General features: G+C 37.5%; 1 long non-coding RNA gene across 1 annotated transcript; it reads left to right on the top strand.

Annotated features, from left to right (window-relative positions):
• The first annotated feature begins 78 nt into the window (after positions 1–78).
• On the top strand, positions 79–25608 carry LOC107079110 (uncharacterized). Its single transcript, XR_011191473.1, has 4 exons — positions 79–268; positions 22404–22523; positions 24112–24273; positions 25199–25608. It is a non-coding gene; the product is annotated as an uncharacterized lncRNA (long non-coding RNA).
• The last annotated feature ends 679 nt before the right edge of the window (positions 25609–26287 follow it).

The raw sequence follows: 26287 nt of genomic DNA, 5'->3' as shown, positions 1-26287 counted from the left end.
GATAAATTGTAAAATTCAATATTAGCCATGTAAAAATAACAAATGAGTATCTGTTTTGCTACCAGACATGCTGGTAGATTATAAAGCCTTTTTGTTTTTCACTTCTCACAACACAGCATCAGGCTGTACGATGCAGGGCAGGTACAGCCTGATAGACAATGGATGACCACAGGGACACTCTGCAATGCATTTTCAACAACTGCTTAGTCGTAGTCCAGTGCAGGGTCAAGGTGAGCTGGAGCCTAACCTGGCAGACAATGAATGCAAGGTAAGTTACATTTCGGACAGGACAGTCTATCACAGGGCACACACACATGCACTAACAGACTCATGCAGGGGAAAATGCACAGGTGCCAATGAAACTAGACAGCACATCTTTGTACTGTAGAAAGAAACTGTACAATGAAGAAAGCTTATCTTTGTGGCTGAGGGGACACAAACTCCTTACAACAGAGTCCCCTGGCTGTAATGTAATCCAAAAGCCAAGAGCTGTGGTAACTAAGGAGCCAAAGTTAACATCCGTGCCCAATTATAGGTCTTGATTATGAAATTCAGACAATGTGGGGTTATGAATAAAACACTCAACATAAACTCAAATAACTGGTGCACCTCAGAATGACCTCCTGGGTTCTCCTGAGTCACTGTGAGCCCATACTTTTACAGCTCAAGCCAGGCTGTCACCAGCTGGCTCTAACCAAGTTCCCCCAGGATCAAGCAACACACAACTTGCAGAGCATCTCTGCAGTAGGATGGGACTTTACAACTTTACACGAGTCAGGGTCTTTTTGTCTTGTCAGCCTACAATTACAGTTATAAAGTATCGAAAGGTACAGTATGTTGAAATAATTAGCTATCTTATCATTTGACAGAAAGGATTACTGTAATATATTTTAAAAACATATTTGAGAACATTCACACACATACACACACACACACACACACCACTATCTAATAAACTCGGCAGGATTCAGTAACTACCTCTTTCTGGACAGTACACAATGTCTCCAGTTTCCATTCAATTCAATTTGCTGTTTCCTCTGAGGGTTTTCTCATCAGCTCACAGATTACCTGCGGCTAAATGAACAGTTCAGGTACAGAAAGTGAACTAACCAGCATGACAGCTGGAAGCTGAAAACTATCAGGAGGGTTTGTAATATACTGTCTCAGTCATTTTACTACTACTGTAATGAAATAGGAATTTTGACATTATGAAAAACGGCATGAGCATAATTTTTGTTTGCATACAATACATATCCACTTTATGTTTTATTGATATTTAGGGCTTCATTGACCAAAAATAATTATACTCGGTGACAACAAAAAGACTTATTCAAATGATTTTCACATGACCGAATTCTTATTATTCATGTAGTAAATGTCTAATTGTCAGTACAATCATCATTTGTACTGAAAACAAAGACATTTATCAGTTTCAAGTAAAAAGGGAGAATAATATTCTTCCCTCCAGGGGAGAAAAAACGTGAAAGGGAAAATTCCATATCTGTGAAAAAGAAATCTTTGCTTGGTGAAGAATTTTCCTATTATTATTATTTAAAAAAATCAGAAAATTGAAAACTAACAGAAAAGGAAATCAATTTGAAAACAGTCACAAAGAATGTCATTGTTCTATACATGTAGTAACATTATATTTCTGGAATCTGGAAGGTAATGGAATGAGTTGAAATGAAAATGGAAATGGTATTTTCTGGAGAAAAGAATCACAGATCATATTGTCAAAAAGACAAAAACAATGATGGAGCTATAGAACAACAAACACTTCAAAGATGAAGTCTTTAGAAGCTATATCCTGAAATAATTAGCAATAACAAAGAAAAGGAGTAAAGTTCTTATATACACAGTTATTATGATAACATATAGTTTATGTTTATGTAGTTTTTGTCCTCCTTCCCCCAAAGCCCTCCCAAAAATAAAAACTATTACCACCATGGAAGAAATTAAAGTAAACTCAAATAAGGTATTAAAATAATTAATGCAAGCAGAATGGAACTGGGAAAAAAAGGATTTTTATCTTATAACATCTTAAGTGAGTAAGGATAAATCAAAGATTTAATTATCCACAGACCACTTGCAATGTATGAAGTCTACCAACATTCATGCATAAACTAAACCTGATCAAAACTGATGTTCATGGTAAGTGGAGCAAAAATGCTGATGAGAGTGTATGTGTTTAATTCCACACCAAATTATAGTCAAATAAAAATGGTGTGAAACTGTGTCAAAAACATTTTTGTCAATGAGGCCCTTACAGACTAGTGACAGTCTCGATCAGTGTCTTGCTTCAGCAGTCCTTTTCAAAGCAAACTGAAGGTTAGCTCCTATGTTCCCGATTGACTCACCTTACTGAGAGAGCTCTGGTATCTTCATATGGTGAGGTGCAGAAAAAAAATAAAGAATCCATTGAGCAGCAGCAGTGCAGAAGGTGAAAAGTAAGACTCATAGAGGACAGGTAATCATTGTTCCATGGCAGCAGTGAGACAGACTAAGAGAACAAGAATAAAGCAAAACCTCTTCTGTGAAAAGGAAAAAAGAAGGCACTGTACACTTTCTTGTAGGCAGAAATAAATAAGTAGATTGAATAAAAGAGAAAGATGTGACATAGTTTAAACATTAGGTTCTAAACTACTGTTAGATGTCAACTACAGTATTTAGATAGGGGACTAATGCAAGTACAGAGAGGCACCATATTTGATGACAGTCATTTAGCAAAAGAACACTGTTGTGGTAAGCTTAAATGATTGCAGTCGAGTCTGCTACAGCGACCCCAGTTATGCTGTTCTTAAACTCCTTTGGGAATTCCAGATTTCCATTTATGTTATCTATTCTAGCAAGCATGCATTTATCTACAATAATAGCTGTCCCCTGGTAATGCATCACCAGCTGGATGAGACACAGACTGTAACATTTCTTATCCTCAAAGCAAAATGTCCAGATTGTTTTTCAGAATTGTTTGTTGACCCAAGGGGCTTTGGACATGGCCAAAAATGCAAAAGAACATCTGGAAAAAGCTCATTCATGTCACAAGTAGAAGAACAGCTGGTTTGCATAGCTGTGATCTTTACAGGGAGATTATATATATACCTTTTATGAGGAGAAATTAAGACCAAAGGAAAGGTTACAAATGTGAGGAAGTCACTCGGCCCATCTGACTAATTTGATTGCCTGTAGCTAATTGATCCAAAGATATCAACTGTTTGTCTCAGTTTGTTTTGTTTCTTGTTAAAGAATGTCACTCACTCTTCTCCAAAGTCAAAAGCCAGAATGTGATGAGAACACTTGGAGTATTTTGTGCACAGGTTGTTTTAAAGCTGTAACACACCACCGTAGGTTTTTAAGTTGAATAAATATAACGAATTACAATTAATTGGAAAATTAGATATTTTGGAATTGTGAAACTATTAATTGTGTAAATTAACAGTTATTAATTCTTACGTTATTCAAATTTTAAGTACACAAATATCTTTACTATACTGTGAACCCCCTATTGGATGAAGGATCTAGAAAATAGATGGATATTTTTACTATATACACAAATCTTTCTGAAAGGGATGAGTGTACTATCCTCATAGTTTCATGAGCTCTATTACTTTTCGATAGACAACACATAGAAGTTGTTACACGTGGCCGAGCCCAAGCAGACAGCCTCTGGTCTCCACGTTAACCGGTGTCAAATGTCAAATGGTGCCGTGAGGACGCGATTGGGTAAGCTTTCTCTGCCACCTGCCTCCACTGATATTCCATCAGAACCCCCCAGGAGGTCAGTGCCCCTGTCTTCCCCACTAGTTCTGAACCATCCAGCTGACTCCACACAATTGGACAGCACTGATGGGGAACCGATTTAAAGCGAAAGAGTTCAGATCTTACTAGCTGAACAACTCTGGTGCTTCCAGGAGGGCCTACACAAGTACTTGTCATGACCATGTCCTTCAGCATCACATTCTCATGAGGGCTCACGATTTGCTTCCTTCCTGGAACCATAGCCCCTAGGGGCTGTCTGTTCACTCTCTTTCCTCCTGAGCGGAAGCCATTAATCAGCACATTGAGAAGGGGTTAATTTGCCCTTCTACTGTACCTCACCTATCGGTGCCGGGTTCCTTTTTGTCCAGAACAAAGATGGCTGCCTCTACCCCTGCATCGACTACAAGGGACTAAATAAGATTACTAAGAAAAATTGTTACCCCCTGCCTCGGATTCCCTTACTGCTGGAGAGGGCTGGCCAGGCCAAGCTCTTTATGAAGATTGACCTGAGGGGTCTATACAACCTGATCCAGATCCAGGAGATGGATGAGTAGAAGACAACGTGTTATGAATATCTTGTTTTGTCCTTCTGTCCCTGTAAGACCTTGGCCCTCTTCCAACAACAGATGAATGTTATCTTCCGGGACTATCTTGATGACAACTGGACAATTTTGACTTTCTCTAATACCCTTCAAGAGGCATATCATATAGGTGTTAAATTGTTTACGGCAACACCTCTATGCCAAACTTGAAAATCTTCTGAGGAATCGCAACACCTCCTAGGGAGACACTGTGTTCTGAATGGTTCCTGCCTTCCATGTTATTTTCCAAGGAAGCCTCGTCCAGCACCTCGAGAACACCTGTTGGGGGGGACACCATTACACCCTCACGAGAATCCAAGAACGCACCTGCTTCCTGTTTGCTTCCTGTTTGCTGCACAGATGGTGCATGCAGCAACCTCTCTGATTTGTTTGCCTGGCTGGCTTTGCAGGTTTTTTCTGTTAAACCTACAGTAGCTGTGCAGCACATCCCCTGCTCAATGTGTCTGCCCAGCCTATCCCCTGTGCTGCCTGTCAGTCTTCTGCCTTGCCTGTCTGCTTGCTTTCACACAGACCTAGCGATTGGATTTCTCAGCCCGTCTTACAGCTGCAGTATTTCCCAGGTTAGTGCCATGCTCTTACAGGAGTAGAGTACAGCCTGTGCAAAGCAATCACAACTGCCATAACTGGGCAGAGTTATCTGTCACAGATGTCTTTATGTACCAATGCTGGGTCTGAAATTAAGATTCAGGACAAAATGTGGACATCTGGAGGTGTGGGAAGGTGAGCGAGGAAATACTACTGTGCACATACAGGTACTCCACACCTGTCTCATCTTTCCTGCTACCCACATCTCTCATATTGTGTCCTTAAATTTCTTTCAATGGTATAGAATTTTAAAGGAATTTGTCTCTTATCAAAAAATCTTATCAGTAATAACAGCTACAACATGAACCATGCTATTTTAATGGTCTCTAGAGGAACCATTTGTCTGTAAAAACCTGCTGGAATGTGATTGTAAATTATAGATTATATTGTATAGGAAGGCTTTTATAAGACAGATCTGAAAGGATGCAACTGTTTTAGCACCATTGTAGATATTTATTTTTATTTATTTCCCGTCTGTCACAGGTTACTAATGTGGAAAAGACATTTACAGTACTAGGTCACTGTGAGCTGGAAACACTGATTAACCTTCGTGTTGTATTGCAACATACTGTATACTGTAGTGGTTTTCTCTGTTCATACAGATAATTCAATTGCACATTGTCTTTCAAAACTAAGCCTATTGCATTCTCCTTTGGGTATTACTGGGGACATGAGCAATTTTGCATGCCACACAGACCAGAATTAATAAATCTTTCAGGCAATACAGTAAGCATGAGGCCTGTACAATGAATCTATTATGCTGATGTGCTTGATTCAAAAGATTCCAATTTAAAGCTGACATAGAATTATTTGTACAGGTATTGCTTTAAAAAACTGCATTGAAGTTCTTACTTAAGATCTGATTGTTTATGCCAGCATGTGCTTACATGCGTAGGTGTACTTTTTTGTGTTTTTTAAGTTTTTGATATTCCTTTTATTGTGGTTGCACTGAAAAAAATTGATTTGAGAGCTGGCTACAGAAAAATAATATCAGTTTCTGCAATCTCCTAACACAATATCTGAAAAAGAAAGCAAGCGTTCCTGTCAAACAGTCACACAAAAGGCAAATTCAAAGCCAATATAGAGTGTCAGCTTTGAAGGTCTGTTAAGACTCTAAATGATGTGTCTTTGTGAGACCAACAAATCACAAAACAAGCAACAATTTTATTTCAAGGACAGAGGTCGATTGCTTTGCTTTGTTCTAAATGTATTCATAAACGGCATGTTGGCTTTCAAAGAGCCTCGGCTCATTAGGGCTAGATTGTAGACAGTGGAGACGTATAAAGAAGAGCTGAAGTGAGGAGCTGCCACAGAAATTAAAGGTCTGAAGATCAAATAGAAATAGTTAAGAAACCCCACTGAGCATCCAGAGTTTTAAAGGCACAGGAGAAGGTCTCATAAAAAGGAATTGTATATCGGGCCTTTTTCCTGTCCATTTCTTAGAAAAACAAGTGCATAAATGCTGGTAGCATCCATTAGACATGGGCCATAATACATAAGGGATTTTAGCTGGTGTGGTATGAATATGCGACCTTTCATTGTATACAAGCATGTCTATGGTAAAGACATCATAAAAACTAAAACCCCGAAGCAGGAATAGCATTATTTCCCATTTCTGTTGACTTTTCAATATTGCTGAAAAAATGAAAAGGGTACACAGGCTATTAATAAGATTCAGTATGAAAATTTAGTTAGGATTCATTTTCGTAACACAGTTTTTAAAATGTAGTCACCATTTAATGATGATAAATAATGGTGTAATAAATGTGTGTGGCATATGGTCTCTTCACAGCTACGTTTTTGATCATTTTTTGTAACTGATGCTTAGGTGCAGTTTATTTGAATTCATTAGCTTGATTATTTTTAGAAGAATACTTTAGAAATTTAGAAAACAAATTGTGCATTTCCTGCCAAAAGGCATGCTCATTGAATGACCACAGCAAGTCTTTGTAAAAGATTCCAATGTCATTTTAAAAGTGAGCTTGGACGAATTCGGTATGCCTTTGCATCTTTACAGGAAATAATTGTTACCACAAACATTGCAATTAATGGAAGTCTGTTTTGATTAAAATAAATACAACTGTTACAGCATGACCTTTGGGTATCAAAATAATCATTGAACATTCAGGGAACATAAGTACTGTTGAAAAATTAAACAGCATTACCTTTGCAGATTTAGGACATTTAATGAGGTACTCTTTAATTTTTAAAGTACTTGTATAATTTGTCAGTGTCAATTCATTTTCTAAAAATATATTCCAAATGCAGTAGCCTGTATGGAGCCTTGCAAGCAATTATGTTGCTGCTCTCAGCTGTTTTTATTTGAGAAACTCCAAAGAGAAGGCAATTATCAGCAACATGCAGGGATACGGCCATTTATAGGAGAATCTGAAAACCATTTTTCTTTTTTTTTCTAGCAACAATTAGACACTTATAGAAGTTATGCCAGTACAACGCATGACACCAGGCCAGTAAGTGATCAACAAACCACAGGACTGAGGCCAATAAATATGCTATGAATAGGTTAATCTGGGATGGACAACAACAAGGACAGCAAAGAATAATATTAACGATTGCCGTATGTTCATCCTGATAAATTAATGGTCAAGAGAGAGAGGGAGAAACATTAGTCAATGTAAATTAATTTAACAATTAAACCTAGACAGTTGGGAGTAGAATAGTTTTGATAAGAAGAATGCCTTAAGGAATTTAATCCAGCATTTAAAAATAAACAAAAATAATCAGAAAGGTAACTTTATTAAATAATTTTGAATGTTAATGAAAAAAGGGACTTGAGGGAGAGAATTTGAGGGCAGTTTAATTGGGAATAACATACATTATGCTGCATGTTAACGGTGTAGAACATTAGTGAATGAAACGTAACTGCAGTACTAAATCAATGAAAGTACTGTATGTAAACAAAGGCATTTCTGTCTGTCTTTCACCTTGTAATGACTATACCTTGACAACAACGCACTGGCAGAAAGTAAATCTCAGATGAAAATGGTTTCTTCTAAGACAGCAAGAAGTATAAATTGTCTAGTGTTACAGCATGGGTGCATCTCAACATTTTTGTTGTCATTGTTGCCTTTTTACTACAACAGCCAAAGGCTGTTATCGAATACAGCAGCATTGTCCTCAAAAGCAGGTTGAAATCTATAAGCTTTAGCCTTACAGCTTCAATCAAAGGCATGACTATGCTAGGACTTTGATGTTGCATTTTCTCCTGTTAGTTCTCTTTCACATCTCAAAGGGGACCACTGTGCCAGTGTACCTTTTCCCTTCATGCTTTGGTTTAATATATGAAAATCTTTGAACCTCCTGCTTTTAGATGCCCATTTTATAGCACTCAGCAAAAAGCCCAATCTGTAAACTGCTTTCGAACACAACTGCATTTGCAACATTTTGAGGCTTGCAAGCCACATTTACTGTATTTGCTACATTTTCTGTAGTAAAAAAGAATACTATATACTAAAAAGACCTACCTTACTATAGAAATGTATAGTTGAAAAAAAGAACAAAATCACTTCAGGCTTTTCACTTGAAGAATGTGATTTTTAGTTTCAGAAGCCTGTTTTTCTCATAATAAAAGACAGCCTTTTATTTCTAGAATTATTAATTATAGTGAACTAAGAGCTTTACAGTTTCATCTCCAAAACCCCTTGCTTCCAATGAAATCTATCTTCCAATTTTGCACAGTCTGTGAAGACCTGGTCTTAATAAAGGAACATAATTTGGAAGATGAAAAGAAAATAAAAAGCCTTTGAAATAGATTTGCAGGTGCAAAAGGTTACAATTTAGATTTAAGCACTGTAGGCAGCACCTGATCTCTTTGCACTGAATTTTGATCTGTCCTCTGGGCTGTAATCCAAACTTAAAGCTTGGTGATGAAACACTAATTTACTGTGGCAGCACATTAATCATTTGCCTATCTAGATTCTTTAAGGTGACCGAAATGTGATTTGTCAAAAAAAAGACCATGCTGTAAGGAAATAGTGTTTAATGATTTTTTTTTAAAATGGTGTGAATGCATTGCAAATGTTCTTCCTGTAACTAAGGCTATCTGAAGGCTAAAGGTAAACGGCAAGGATGGAAATGAGCAATCTCTCAATCCTTTTTATTTTTAATTAAACTGAGAAATGTTATAGCAACTAAGCTACAAAGTGATGCGCTATGCATAAAATGTTAAAAAGAAGTGTGAAGTCAGAAAGTGTGGAAAATAAAGTACTGTGAAGAACTACTAACATGTTTCACAGTTCTATTAAGTTTTATTTTCCCCCTCTCTGTTTATATGTGAAGTGACAGATTTCTACTATATATTATTTAACTTTCCTGCAATATTATACATTATTTTTAGATGACTCATTATTTCAAAATGGCTTATTCATACTGTATGTACAGACCATTAATGTCTGTTTTTCAGTAAGCACCAAACTCATTACATTTTTTTAGCATTTTAGTTACTCTTCTCACTTTTAATTAACATATACAAAAGGCAGGCTGCCTCCCAAAGAGAAATGTAATTCCACAACTGAGTTTAGGCACTCAGTATTTATGAAAGACAGGAATATGAAATTTAGAAACCTACAAGGACACTGCCAATACTCATATTATTTCCTCTTTGACTTTGTAAAGTTTTCTTATTTCAAAGCTGTTTCATTTTTCAAAACAAAATAATGTAGATTTAATGCTATCTATGGAGAACATAATGTTCTGTAATGATAACTGTAGAAAGGAACTTTGCTAATAGTAGAGGAACAATAGAACTCCTATATTTAGAAAGCACATTTGTCTAAAGATCAGACTTGAATTTACTCACTATTAAATTATTTATCATCAAGGACAGAAATGATTAAATAAATGTTTTATTAAGAACATAATGTGGGTTTTTCAGAACTGACAGAACTGAATTACCTCTAAAACTAACTCACTGGGTGAAAATTTGTAGGTACCACCGATAGTGGTGTGTGACAAGGGTGGTTACATTATATTTCTATAATGTTTTTCAAACTTTAGAACTGGTAATATCTGGTTCACAAAAATCATGCAATTTACAAAATCAGTTGAAATAAAATTTCACTTTTAAATTTCCTAACAAACAAACTGGATAGATTACATAGTGAAACAAAAACTAAATACCGTAAAGTAACAGTGCCGTATAAAACTAAGAAAATGAACTGTTTCATGACAATGTAGTGCAATACATTAATGGTAGTGATAACTATATTTGAAGCAGATATAAACACAAAACAGCATGAAAAGGGGAGCACAACTGCAACTAACATGACAAACATAATTTATAATTTGTATTAAAATAATGGCGACAGGCCAAGAGACAGCCATTCATTTGGAGCAAAGACGTTAGATGAAGTACAAAAATTGCCACTGTAATACAATGTTTGTGGCTCTGAATTAACATTTTACAATTAATTAGCATGGCATGTGACCAGCAGGTTGTCTAGAAGTATTATCTAGTGATTATAAATTGTTTGAAAAGCTTGAAATTTAAAAGTTTAAAGGAGGAAGTGTTATGTAATTCACCACCAATAGTGAAAGAGAATAAGATATTGTGCCACAGCCACAGGCACTCTTTGAACTTTAAGTATACACTTTCTTCAATCATTGATCCAGCACGACAAAGAATGTGTGGTTTTAAAATACTGTTCAGCTCAACATAGTTGGCTGTGTGTCTGTGTAGCTAGTACAGACCAAAACATAATGAGAGGTGGGCTCACTGATCTACAAGTCATCCAATGAAAAGTTGAGTTCTGCATGCCAGCCTCCATATTCCATTTTACTTTATGAATGACTGAGAAAACTGAAGTCCCAAGATTAATCATTTGGATATGTCATTTTTAAAGATTTATATTAATGTGTGAATATTCATCGATACAGTTATAAAATGAAAAAAAAAAGTATTACTATATAAAATGCATATAAAAAGCATTCTTCTTTGCTATTGCTTTATGCACATCCTGATTTGTCAATTGTCGAATTGTGTCCACAAGTTTCTACTTCACCGGCCTGACAGCAGTAGGCTGCAGTTTCATTGCTTCAATATAAAGTCACCCTCTTAAAATACACTTCAGCCAGCCTGGAACTGCACAATCAATTAAGCAATGATCCTGACATATCTGTGCAGAGAAAGCTGGGAATGCAGTTGCAGCGCAGGAGTCAAGAGAGAGGGGAATACATTATTTATATGTCCATGAGATGCTGTCTGCCACCCTAATTTCAGATGCACATACAATACAGGTAAAATTCAGTTTGCACTATAAACCCCTTCAAGCGTTAAAGTACTAGTGACAATTGTCTGTTTTCATCTGCTAAGAATCCCATTGATAACTTATCCTGTTAGAATGAAAGAGTTTCTGATTACAATCTTTATTGAAAAGAAGTAGAGTACAAGAAATAAGGGACATAAAGCAAGGAGTAAGTGTCTTCCTGAGACAATTCATACGCATATAAGCATAAGAAGGGTTACAAAGGAGAAGGGGCTATTCAGCCTGTCTTTCTAATTTGGTCACTTTGGTACAATTGAATCTAAAACCAGCTGTTTTGGTTTCTTGAATGATCCCAGGGTTTGAGCCTTAACCTCCTGCTGGAAAGCCTGTTCCAGATGTAGTACTGTACCTACAACTCTGTACTAAAAAGAAGCAATTTTAATTCTCTGTCCTAAATAAATACCCTTTTACTTTGCAATTGTGTCTTTGTTTCACTAATGCATGTAAAGCAGGTACCTAAAACAATACCACTTAGAATTTATATTTATAGGAATTTATAATTTATAGGAATCAGAATTCCTCTAAAACTCCCAACCGATGAGAATTAGCTTCCTTAACCTGCCTGTATGAACAACCTCAAGACCAGGAATTATGCCTGTTGCTCTTTTTTCCTAGGATATAATATCCTCTCTGTGGTCCAGTGATCAATATTGAATTACATTTATTGTAAATGAGGTCCTGAGGCAGACTTCTACTTACTTTTGTCCAATTATCTGTCATTGCATATGAAAAAGGCTGTTCTATGTACTTCAGCTAGAACAACTAATTTGAAGCAATTTATTACGTGCATCAAACTTGCAGATATTAGTAAAGTACATCTGTTAAAGTAAAATGCAAAAAGAATGACATTTCAATGCCACTTCAGAGCATTCTTAATTTATTATTTGTACAGAAATTACGTGTTAATTCTTCGTATATGGTCAACCTCTGTTTCTTATGTCTTATAAAAAGAAAACACAAGACCTCAGCACTGTGCTAGCACCATTGTTCTCATACCAGACAATCTCTGTTAAATCATAAACACAGATAAGGAACTGCTGCAGGTTGTTGATTGACATGGAATCCTTGATCCAGAAACTGTAAGGCCATAAGTGTTCTGACACAGCATATAAGCGACTTGTAAAACCAGTACAATGTATATTATGTTAATTCTAAAGGAAATGCTGTGGTGAATCAGCCCAACCCCATGCATTTATCCTAGAACTTTTGGATACACGACAAGGTCTACAGACCTAAATTTTCTCCTGGGGACTGTACAGTTGGTCCTACTCCCTGACATTGTAATTGTGCCAGAATTCTGTCCTATTGTGCGAGCCTGCTTTGCCAAGAACAGCTGTGCCACCTTAAGGAGCTGTTGCAGCAGGGCAGCTTGCTCAGGGCTCACAGTCATCGGCAGATGATCTGGTCAGATGGAAAATGCCATCTCTGTGGGGGTCTGCAGTTCAGACTCAGCTATAAGGAGAGCAAGAATGCACCCTGTCAACTCTTGCACCGCTATACGACATGCCAGGAGCACCAAGGGCAGCTGTCGTTCCCAGTCCTTCTGGTGCTGGTCTCCACAAGGGGTAATTGTGTTCCTAGCATCCTATTAAAATGCTTCAATTAGCTATTTCCTAATGTAGAAGTCTAGTTTGGGTTCACTTGTTCTCCAGCCACTGACACATAGCAGAGAACTCTGAACTCGAAGTTTTCTGCCTTGGTCGGAGTCCCACATGGTCTCGACCTCCTGGTCCAGCAGGAGCGTAGGTTTTCAGGCTAGTGCATAAAGTGGTCCAACGGCACTAGTACAAACCTCTTGAACCTTGGTATCCGAGGCAGGGGCCCAGGAATATCCACAGTCATGCACTCCATCAGCATGCTCACAGGAAAGGGTTGGAAGGCAGCTCTCGACTGCCTGGTGGCGCAAATGTGTATAGGCCACGCATACTAGATAGCGAATGCCTGTGGCGAAGGACCTTGGCCATTTTCCCAGTTATTGCTCGCTTAATGTTTGAGTTGTTCACACAACACTAGCATAGGTTTGGCCCTGCGGAAAACAGTGATCAAAACCTGCCAAGACAACTTCATAACTCCTAACCTAGTCCTATAACAGCTTGAGCAGAACCCCCTGGGGCCTCTCCATTTATGCATGCAGCTAGATGTACTGTATGACCTTTTCTCTTCCTTACAGCCAATAAGGTCAGTGACTAATTCAAACTTCTTCTTAAATGTATCCCAAAGGCCTTGCCCCATATAACGCCCCACCGAGGGTAGTGCAACCCCCTTTGCAGTATTCACTCAGGCTCTCTGCTTCATGGTCTGTTCCTCTAGGCCTCTCTATGTGCGCCAGCCTTTCCTGACTATTGCATCTGGCCTGCTCTTCTCTCACTTCAGCATGCCGTTTTGCTGAATCATTATGCACCCATCTCTCTCTTGCCAGTCTCACACTTCTAACACTTTTTCTTTTTTCTTTTTGAGGAGTAATCTAAGTCTAAAAGCTTTCAAGTAATTCAGCAATTGTGGCCCTAACTCTCAGACAGTCAGCTCTTCCAGCACAGCTCTGGTGAAGATTCCTTGGTTTTCTGAAGACAGCTAGACGAGTGGTCCTAGCTTTCTGCTGTCTGTTTTTTGGCATCTGCCATGCTGACTTCAGTCGGAAGAAGTCTGGATCAATCCCTCTATGACACCAATGGGTTGAATCAGCCCAAACCTGGTTCAGCGGAGAGGATGGTGACCGAGAATAGGCAGGAGGTAATTTTGCAGCTTCACAAAGGCCAGGGGATTTATTTCCCTTTCAGTTTGAGAGGTGTGCTATTCACTAGGGAGAGATACGGAGAGAGAGAGACTGCTGGGGAGAGAAAAGGCACAGCCCAATTTCCCATAGTTTACCATGCATCATTCAAGGTCATGGGGCAATACTACAGTCCATACCTCCGGTGGGGGAGGGACAGAACGCAACAATACTTAATTTGAAATTTCATGGAGGTGCCTATTTTTCGCTGCTTGAATGCCTTATATGTTGTTGCGGAACAGAAAATTGGATTAGTGATATCAACTGGACACATGGGATTTTTCTTCCTTTCCCTTTATGCATTGAAACAATTGCTGATTCTCTAAACCTCTGACCATGTATTTTTTTTAATGGCCCTGCACACTTAGAAAATTATTGGAAGCATCTTGTGGTCTCATTTCTGGTTTAAGTAACTGCTGTAATGGCAACAAATAGCTTATATTCCCGTAAAGTGTGTGAGTGAATGCACCTGGGCTTTCAAGGATCTGACAGTGCTATCATTTAATTTTAACATAAACCTACGGAATTACAACTGTGGCAATTTCCATTCATTCGATTTTTGACTTTGAATGTATATAAAGCACTCATAATTTTAAAACTCATAATGTTGCTTTGATAGTGACTAGAGAATAATGTAGCAGCTGCCTTTAGAATAGGGGCAATTAAGGAAGTGTTTTGATGTCTCTGCCAAGCAGTGATTTAAAATCCACTCCCCTTTATGTTTCAAAGGCTGATGTTTCCTGATAAGTTCATGCATACATACAGTACCATTACTCTTGATAAATATCAAGTTGCGTAACTGTTTTACAGATATTGACAATAATACAAACCAAAGCACTTGACATGTTTTTATTATATTTTACAATTCTGCAAGGGTGATAGAGCACACTGGAAAACTCCTCCATTTTGAATACCTAAGAGCAGAAAAAAAGACATTCTGAATAAGAAGTATTTTACTGTGGAAAGAAATAATCAGAAATATAACTCTAGAAACAAAGAGTCTTATGCTACTTAAGCAATAACACGTAAGACAGTATAATACAGTATATTTCACAACCCTAATTTTTATTCTTACATTATAGGTTATAACCTGGTGTTCTAAATTAGAATAAAAAAACAAGAAAGCAAATAAAAACACAGTACATTTCAAATGTGTTCTTAACTGTGCCATGGTTTTACAAGACAGATGTGACACTTTCTTATTGTTCTGAGGCTGCACATCCTCTTCAGTAAGAATTAGTTCTTGAGCAGATAACTTTGGATTGCTCTGACTCTTTTTCTGAAAACCATGATTTCCTCCAAGCTATAGCATCACTGGATAGAATATACTGTCAGCTATATAATCATTAATAAGAATTGCTTACATTTATATAGTGCTTTTCCAGACACTCCACTCAAAGCGCTTTACAGGTAATGGGGACTCCCCTCCACCACCACCAATGTGCAGCCCAACCTGGATGATGCGACGGCAGCCATAGTGCGCCAGAACACTCACCACACACCAGCTCTCAGTGGGAAGGAGAACAGAGTGATGAAGCCAACGGGAAATTTGGCCAGGACACCGGGGTTACACCCCTACTCTTTTTTTTTTAATTTTTTAATTTTTTAATTTTACTTCCACTTATAAAATATGATTTTGGGCTTGGAACTTGCAATTTCCCTTATTAACTAAAGGTTCTTTTATACTGGTGTTGGTTGTATTATTCTGACAAAATAATAACAATGTATCTTTAGCCATAAACCCACGCACTTACAATTTCTTTAAAAAAACAGTATGTGCAGCATTTTTTTTCTCAGAATTTCCCAAATTAAATTATTGTTAGAAATTCCGTTTGATGTATCTAATTTAATTTGATCCCTAGGGAAGTGAAACAGTGACACTTCTAGTGTGAAGAAAAAGACAAAAATGACAGCTGCTTAGATTCCTAATACTGTACACAAGACAGAAACATAAATGACTTGCATACAGCTTTGAAATATCTATACATGCACATAATGTTTGATTTACAAGAGACATAACAGGATATTTGTTGTATGCTTGATTGTATTATTCATATTTTGACCAGGGGTTGACCAAGTTCAATTCAGAAATTATAACCATACAGTATAGAGCTAATTGGAAAAAAGGGCAGTGTGCTTTGGAGTATTTAAATCAACAGAAGGGGTCTACCACACTTCTGAAGCTGCTTTACAAAAATAATTGTGTATAATTTTGTATGTTAAATTCCATTTATTTTCTTAGAGAATTCAAAATGTCTCAGTACACCAGAACTATTCAATCTGTGACTCCATCAATCCAATTCTTTACTGAATTTTGCTATAACCAGCTCCTTAATTATTAGCAGGATCGATACAGCAATTAAAGAACTATTTTCATCAAAGTACTGCAGTGGAGCAGATTGAAGGAGATTACAGGTTAAGCAGTCTTTTACACACTCATCTTGTTGGCTATGTTGGTCATTATACTGTATGTCCAAGAAACATTTTTTGTTGTGGTCTAGATATGATCAGCATTTCTTATCTTATTATCAGGACTTAACACTGGTGGAGAAGCACGGTGTTGAAAGGAACAAAGTCAAAATTACCTGTTTCTAAAAAAATGTTAGCAAGTGAAGTATGTGTAGGAACAAATACTAAAAATCACAAGACTGTGCAGATTATTTACAATATAGACCAGCCTGCCCAATAATCATGTCAATCAGCTCAGGTACAAAATCACAGTGAACATTTTATTTTTTAAGGCTGAAGTTGTTGTATCCTTTTATACAATGACTATTGTCATCTAGAAGACATGGCATTAGATTAAGTGTTTTAGACTGAAAGTTATATCTTTTCAGTTTATGTCACTTTAACAAGTATTTATACCACCTCAATAGCCAGGGATTTAGGTGCATTGAATGTTTTCTGCTAAAGCCATTTATTGTATGTAAATTATGACTCTGGGGAATTTTTAAGAAGCAAAATGAGACTAAAACTTGGTAAGGAAAGCAATACATAAAGAATCTACCAAGGCTCTTACAGTAAAACTAGAAAATTATTCAGAATTCATCCAGCAAGAAATGTTGCTTATAAACTCTACATTAAGTGTTATGGATTTATGACATTGCTCATATATACAGTACATTTAATGATGCAGAAAATAAAATTTTGCAGATAAAGCCATTTCAAGGCTTAAAAAAAAAAACAGAGACCTCCTAAACTGAATCGTCTCAAAATATTACATTAAGGCTGGTAACCTTGACTAGCTAATTTAATCCATTTCTGCTTAAGAATATAGAGGATGTAGTTTTAACTATGGTTGGCTGTTTAGATTTAATTCTTGACTTAAATCATATATTTTATATTGTGCAAGCTGATACACACAGTATATCGGCGATTTGCATTTGAATGTGGGAATAAAGCATAAGCCAAGCCAGCAAACAACCCTATTGGAAGACAGGTTCCTTTGAGAACATAATACCTCTTAATTATTTGTTCAAGGCAACTTAAAGCTCTCCAGGGATATTTCAGGTAAACAGATGCTTGTTACAGTACATCTGTGTTGAGCTTGGTAATTGAACTCCTGGGTGCCTATGACTTGCTGGAAAAGACTGTAATTTATACAGAATCTTTATAATACTTCCTTAAAGTATTTCATTTATTTCTCAAGATGCTAAGCATTACAAACCCAGTTTTTAAGTTGTTTTCAGTATAGACAGACGTGACCATTGAGCATGTTACTCTTTATGGCTATAGTTATCCTTTTCTACTAAATTGTCTAAGTTAGTCATACTGTATGTGAAACAGATATGGACAAAATGGGAAACCCATAAGCCAGACAGGTACTGGAACTATAGTGACATCATACTGTAGATCAACACCACTTGGCTGCGCTGTTGCAGTTTGTTCATCAAGATGGAAAATATGAAAAGCCTCCCTGATGATGACTGATTGACTGATCTGGTCCCATGGGCAATGGTGCACGGTAGCCAGGTGACCAGAAGGTGTGCAACAACAATGTGTGTCTGCAATTGGTAATCACTCGGCCAGGGTTACAAATGTAACCAAGAGAGATCATGAACAATTCACCAAAGACTGGGTTTGTAATCAAGTCGTTTGGGTGGTAATAATGGTGTGTGTGAAGGGGAGGTTGTCAGTTCCAGCTTTCAGATATTGTTCTTGGCAATGGTAATTTGACCATTGGTAAATGGCCATATCACCCTGCAACTCACAACTGGCAACCCACTGAAGCTCAGCAGGTGTGAGCCTGGTCTGTACCTGGATGGGAGACCTCCTGGGAAAAAATAAGGTTGCTGCTGGATGAGGTGTTAGTGGGGCCAGCAGGAGGCGCTCACCCTGCAGTCCATGTGGGTCCTGATGCCCCAGTATAGTGACGGGGACACTATACTGTAAACAGGTGCCATCCTTCAGATGAGACGTATAACTGAGGTCCTGACTCTCTGTGGTCATAAAAATCCCAGGGAGTTTCTCAAAAAGAGTAGGGGTGTAACCCCGGCGTCCTGGCCAAATTTCCCATTGGCCCTTACCAATCATGGCCTCCTAATAATCCCCCTCTATGAATTGGCTACATTACCACTGCTCTCCTCCCCACTGAGAGCTGATGTGTGGTGAGCGTTCTGGCGCACTATGGCTGCCGTCGCATCATCCAGGTGGATGCTGCACATTGGTGGTGGTGGAGGGGATCCCCATTACCTGTAAAGCGCTTTGAGTGGAGTGTCCAGAAAAGCGCTATAGAAGTGTAAGCAATTATTATTATTTTTATGAATTTCACTGTCCAGAGTTAATGCTCTCAATTTGGAATCTCCTGTTCTTTACCACCTCACATTATTGCTACACTCCTTGTATCACACAGATCATGAAGACACAGGCATGTATTCTTCTGACAGGTCTGCCAGCCACAGCTCCACAGTATCTTAGAAGATGAAGCACCATATAGGGGACAGTAAGTAGGCCTCTGTGCTTGAAAATTCCTTCCCTCCAGTTATTAACAATCTTCATAGTGGTACAAAGCTTGAAAGCATTGTGTGACTTGTACTACATAAAAAAACCAACATATTTACAAATGTTGAAATGATGCTGCAGATAAAAGGCATTAGAATATATTGTAACGCTTACGGCCAAAAGGCACTGTGTAAGAGCCGGCGTACCAGAGCGGGTGACGTCACCGCCCTTCCCTGTGATAGCAGGACCACAGCTACTGGGCTGTGGAGAGATCTCTCTTTAGCTCACGGGGCTGGGTCGCTGCAGAGAGACGCGGAAGTCCCGGGTTCGAGCCAGCTATACTTTGGGCCGACTAGATGCGGCAAGGGCGCCCGCCTGAGCCCCCGTTGCGTTACATTGGTGTCAGAAGCGGGGCGGGATAGCCCTTCGCCGGGGACGGCGATTTAAGCGGGGGAGAGTGTAACGCTTACGGCCGACAAGCAGTGTGTGTAAGAGCCGGCGTACCAGAGCGGGTGACTTCACCGCCCTTCCCTGTGATAGCAGGACCACAGCTACTGGGCTGTGGAGAGATCTCTCTTTAGCTCACGGGGCTAGGTCGCTGCAGAGAGACGCGGAAGTCCCAGGTTCGAGCCTCCAGTCGGGATGGGGCCGACCAGATGCGGCAAGGGCGCCCGCCGGAGCCCCCGTTGCGTTACAATATCTAACTTCTTCCCATCTAATCTGTTCACCTCGAATCTGGTGATGGCTTCAGTAATGGTAATATACAGGCGTAAGCAGGAAATTATCAGGAACTTCATGGTATCAGTGATTGGGCTGCACTGGAATTTGTTTTCACTTTTGCAACATATTTGAAGAGGAGCATTACCATTTGATTTCCTGAAGTAGAATTGTAATAAAATTAAATGAAGATATATCTTTCTTTGTGTTCCTTCCTAGTGTTTTGGCTATTAAGAATGTTTTTATTGAAATGATTTCAGTGAAATATTATATAAAACTCACCTGAACCTTTTCTGTAAATATATGTATTATTATACATATATTTACAGAATAAAATATTTCTTATTTTTAAATATACAGTATTATTATATACAGTATTAAATATACAGTATAAATATACAGTATGATTATATAAATACACAGTATTATTATTATTATAGTACATATATACTGTATCTCTAAAATACAACAGATCCTGAGTTAGAAGAAACTGAAATTATATGTTTATAACATCACTTCTCCTGCTTTCTAAATTGTTTTGTTAGGGTGTCTTGTTTTCAGCTGTTCAGGTATTTCCCAGCGATGTTGCTTGCTTTGGGGATCAAAGCAGAACTTTTTCAAAGCAAGTACACTGTGACAATTATGTAGGGCACAGAGCTGAGATATCCCACCCCTTTCTTTTGAAGATGCCAATATATTCAAATTTGGCTTCATTTCCAAAGTGAGAAGTTACAGAACAGTGCTAACTCTACACTAATAATGAAAGTTTTCTAAATATGGCTATGAGAAATTAATTAATCAGGGGTGCGCAATCTTGCTACTCAGTCCAGGGATGTACACATTATGACTCTTTAATTAAAGCTAGGGTTACATGCCCAGGGTGACAGGTTAAATACTGATATTTACCTTGTGTTAGGTGGGGTGAAGTCTCTGCACAGTGCCATAGCTTATTATTTACAAAGTGAACTGGCTACAGTGATGTTTTCTAGGGATTCATTGTTATTCTGAAATGACATAGGCATCATAAATAATGAGGGCACCTTGGCATACTCAAACCCTGTAGGTAGGATGTGAAATACATTTCTAGTGGTAATTTAGTTATGCTATGGAGCAGGTAATGAATGACATGTTATTTAAATAATGGGATTGACTTTTGAGATGATGTGGCTTCCTGTGGACATGTAGTGCAACACTTAGATACTATATGTGTGGGTAGGGTTACTATACATGGTATGTCTTATGGTGAGTGAGGAGTGGGTCTTAGAGGTTTTGTAAGACAGACAGAGCAAATATCCTAACAGTGCAAAAACAACTTGCTGGATAACAAGATTTTCAGAAACTGCAACTTTTATACAGTATGTTCGCGAGTAATACAAAATCTCATCAAGAACGTTTTGATAACAAGGAAAAAAAACATACTGAAAAGCCAGATAAAAAAACCCTGATCTACATGCAGCACTTCTTCAGCATGAAGATTAATTTTAGGAAACTGAAACTTTGTGGCTTAGGAAAAATAAGCTGGGCCGGGCCTTGAGCACTGGTTGGCAAATGAGGTACCTAAGCTCTCTCGTATATGTTAATACGCTTATCTCAGCTTCAATGCAACAAAAAGACAAATATAAAATCATGAGAAAAAATGGGCAGAAGGTTCCCATCTTTTTGGTTCATAAGGGTTTGGAATTCAGTTTGCATTTATTTTAAAAAAAAATCCATCCAGAAAGCTAATCAAACCAAGGACAGTCCACAAATGGCCTCTTCAAATACACAAGTGAAAACTGATTTCATTTGTTTCTTACACAAGAGGAAACAACTATGGCTAAAATGGCTAAAAACACTGCCAGAGGAAACAAAAGTCGTTTAAAGCAGAGCAACTAAATCACATAATACACAGCAGAATTGCAACAATATACAGTGCAATTTCCAACATGAATTGCGCTACAGATTTTATAGCAATTGAGGATACATACAGTATTTTTATCTTTTGTTTTTTACATTTAAATACTTGGATGTGTTTAAATAAAAATATATATATTTTAAACTGGAATTATTATTTTTTCCAACAATTCATAGTCATGGATTTCTCTTAGAACATAACGTAATAATGTTCATATGCCTTACCTCAATGGTTTTGATTGCTTTGTACATTTTTACTGATGGTATATGCCTCTTTTTTTATTTCTAGGGTCCAAAATGCTAAACATATGCAAAAACATACCAAAAGATACAGCTGCTAATATAGAGGCCTGCATCATTATCATTTGCTTCAGTGAAATTTTAAGAAATGTTGTAATTTGCTTAGAACAGTTGAATTCATTGCCAATCTAATTAAAAACATGGCTGTATTGTTTAAAGGGTCAAGTGGTTCTTGATTTAAGCTTCTTAAGACTGGTATTACTATGGAAAACAAATAAACAACAAATTACATGGGCAAAGCACCTGTGAGTGCTGTTTCACAAAACAACAACAAAAAAATGTAATTAAAACATTAGTTAATCATCAGTAAATGACTTGTAATTTGAGATAATTGCAGAGCTGTTGGTGCATCATGCCTAATTGGCTGGCATAGCCAGGATAATTAGAAAAGTTTGATTACTTTGTGCTGAATACATTACTGATGCAGGTGTTTTCTTGTAAGTGTCATGTGCAATACTCATCTCCATGTCTTAATCTGTTATTTAAAAAAATAAAATCGCGCTTTGGAAGTGAAGCAATGGTTTCTTTCAGTGCAGATGCTTGCATTTCTTACAGTATGGTGAGACACCCTTAAAAGTGCTGATAAAGCTCATCATGCCACTTCAAATGTGTAGTGGATGCATATCTCAAATGACACTAGGACTCTACATTGTTCCTTCCTATAAAATCAAAAAGGTAAGTATTTTCTTTTTTTCTTTATTCGTTAATACTTCAGTGCCCTCCTTTGACATGCTTTCATTGGTACAGTATAATGTTTTTTGTGCTTCTTTTCATCTCCATTGCTAACCACCACGCCACCCTGCCATCTGTGAATGATGACAGAGAACTCCATTATTTCAATGAGAACTTACAAGTCGTAAGAATAACTTACCACTAGATTCTTCAATTTACCACTAGATTATTCAATTTACCTCTAGATTCTTCAATAGCTTCTATCCACAAGCAGTGAGACTGGCGAACACATTTAGCCATCCCCCTCGGACCACACCTACACCATCACCATCTACCTCTTTATGATTTCTTATCCATTGCACATCTCCAGTCATTGTTTACATGTCTGTATTGTTTACATTCAAACTGTCTACATGTTTACTTGCACATTGTCTATTGTTTGTACATTGTCTTGATGCACTGTTTGCACTTTGTTTTGTTTTTTACACTTGTTTTACAATCGAGAGACTTTCTGTAAGTAAGAATTCCATTGTACCAGTACCGGTTACATATGGCAATAAAGTTCAAGTTCAAGTTCAAGTTCAGTTGTCTTCACGGGATACACAGTACACTGTGGGATACCTACAGTACACAGTGTTCCTTCAATTTCTTGATGCATCTTCCACGGAATGCAATGAAGACTTTTCATAACATTTATTTAAGAAAAAATATTTCTTTTTTGGTTTGAATGTGCAGAGTAGGATATGTGTGTGTGTGTGTGTGTGTGTGTGTGTGTGTGTGTAAGAAATAGTATTTGCTACTTCAAAATGTCATGGCTGCAAACTTCCAGTAAAGTAAAGCTGTCCAAAACACGAAAACTGTACAAGAGACTGAATACTTTAACATAACCAGAATACGTGACCACAAAATAGTAAAAATAATAGCATGAAGGGCACAACAGCTGCCATTCAGAAATGAATGACAGTTCTTGGTTGGGTGATGCTTTTATACAGCCCTTGATTACTCGGTTCTTCAATAATTTGCATGGCACTAGAGAAGGTGTGAATTATTTGGAGGGTTCGCACCTCTCGAAGTGCGAGTCAAAATCCTACCATCTCATTTTCATGTTAGTACCTCTTATTCTCCCCAGTCCCTGTCCATTCCCACATTTTGTTATTCATTCCTGTACAGTACATTACAGTGTAATTTACATACACTAACAATGGCGGACTGCTAGTCTGCAAGTGCAGAAAACCAGGTTAACACCATTCTTGACATACACCAGAGTTTATTGCAGGCTCTAAGGTATCCATTTATGCTGATTTTCCATTTTTCTGCAGTAGCTCTGTTGTGTTGCAATTCACTTTACATCCATTCTGGCATATCCTCCTTAGTCATTCAATATCTTCTTTCTTTACCATTTCTGAAATGGGGTTTAAGCCTCACGGTTTGGTTCTTAGAATAAGTTGGCCTCATATATACTGTAACATAAACACACCACAGTGACTATAAACTGAGCTATCAGTGGAGGTTATGTTTTTCTAGCATAAACAGGCATCCAAATAAATAAATAAGTGGCTGTAAATGATCTGTTTTTATATTTCCTTGACAGGACATAGAATATGATGGATAACTTCATGAATTTTAAACTAAACAATTTAACACCAAACAACCTGAAGACTAACACTCAGATGCATCACAGCCTACACGGTATCATAAAAAATAACACCAGAAAATGCAGCAAAGCAGCTTCCTAAAATTCTGAATACTACAGGTATGCTTAACTAATTTTATGTTTTGTTTTGTTCCTTGGAGTTTGTATGACTTCCATAATATACTTATTTCCCTGAGGATGACACCTAACATGAGGTGTGTAATGGAACCTCTATGACAGTACACATTGTTTTCATCTTGTTTCATCCCTAGTTTTAAATTCCTTACACAGGATATTTATGAATTATTATGAAATATGAATTATTAAAGAGTGCTGTTGGGTTGCTGCCTGTAGAGATATCTCAACACCACACACCAGTCTAGTCTTGCTCATTCTCTTGTTCACTTTTCTTAGTGTTTTAGGTCTCAGGGTCAAAATTCTACCATTAGATCATTTTATTGGCCATATACAATTTCTTGTATTAGGAATTTGTCTTTTCACATATGCCAACTGGCTCTCCATGAGACACACAGACAGGGAGAGCTGCTTGGGGTCAGAGCGCAGGATCAGCCATTTATATGGCACCCCTAGAGCAGTTGGGGTGAAGGGCCTCGCTCAGGGCCCCAACAGATCAGGATTCCTCTTGCCAGCCACGGGATTCGAACTGGCAACCTTCCAGCCACAGGCACAGATCCTTACTGGGTTTGTTTAAAAAAGTGTGTAAAAGCTTTAATGAAACATAGGTCATTACCCATGTGTAACTTTTAAGTGTTTAACCTGTAAATTCTAATTGACATATTTATTTTTTTACATATACTCTTTGGCTACAATATGTCAATTGCAAAATTACATTACTGGCTTTTCTGCGTTTGTTAACATGTTTGATTTTGTTTTATGGTGCTTAGGACTTTTACAACACACAGGAGTGCATTGTTCTTTAATACACAGACGTCTGCCAAATTCAATCAATATAAAATCGGTGAAGAGTTCGTCGTTAAATCATCACTGGTAACACGAAGAATCTTCCATCTGTGGATTTTAACAGGGCCAGATGTGCACTCATACTGCTCAGCTCTTCATGCCCCATCTGAAACCCCATTCACAGTGTGAAGACTGGGTCACTTTGTCTGAAGGAATCAGTCAGATGTCATGCAGTTTGAGATCAGGTGACTGGGTTAACAATGCTAAAATGAATCCCAGAAGCATGATTATTTATCCTTTTATATAATTTTTAGTGTATTCTTGCACCTGACGTATGTGTCTTTGAGAGCAAATGCACACGTACAGTATGTAAGCTAATTTGAGAGAGAGCTAAGACATAAACTCTATGTTTTATATTTACATTTGTCTGCAAGCTGTAAATTTGATTTTAAATGAAGCCTGAATGTGCTTAAAAAAACATTACTGCTTAGGATTTCAGCAAGACAAATCAAAGTATGTATTTCTGTAACTATTTTAAAAGGTTCCTACAATATGTTTATTTTCTATATTCTCATTATGGTCTTTGGTTCAAGATGATCAAATGCTAATTGTGAAAATATCAATTTGGTAGTGAAATTACATTGTATTGATTTAAAATACTATTGTAAGTCAGTATAATTCATTGTTATCCTTTTTTTTGGAATAGATGAACTGAGAAAAGTCTTCTAGTTCTAATTGATTTGAATAACAGTATTGTTGTTTCATCAGCTGTTCATTGCAATGTTGATCATCCATGCATATGATTGGAAATTGTCTAATTCCAATCCAATTATTTCCCAAAGGAAATAAAATAGTTGGTTGCTTTGACCCAAAGTGTCAGGGGACGATGAATGTCAGTAATATTGACACTTGGAAAGACGTTTAATGGAAACAGTATCTTAGAAAAATACTAGGCAACGTCTGTATGTCTTAAGACTCTGGATATTTATAACAAAGTAAAGCAATATAAAATTCCTAATGGCATCAGCTACCCCGAGGTGTTTCGCACTTGGTTACAATGAAATGAAAACAAATGAGGGACATTAAATCAAACTTATTAACTGAGAAAAACAGTATAACATTGTACTTTTTTACCTTCATTGTTGAGGCTTACACTATTGTAATTGTAGACTTACTGTATGTTGGAATGGTGCTGAGCACTTAAATAGTGTTT

Source organism: Lepisosteus oculatus, chromosome 13, assembly GCF_040954835.1.
Source record: "Lepisosteus oculatus isolate fLepOcu1 chromosome 13, fLepOcu1.hap2, whole genome shotgun sequence".
NCBI lineage: Eukaryota > Metazoa > Chordata > Actinopteri > Semionotiformes > Lepisosteidae > Lepisosteus > Lepisosteus oculatus.
Note: the sequence above shows the minus strand (reverse complement) of the source record. Positions and strands in the feature narration are given on the sequence as shown.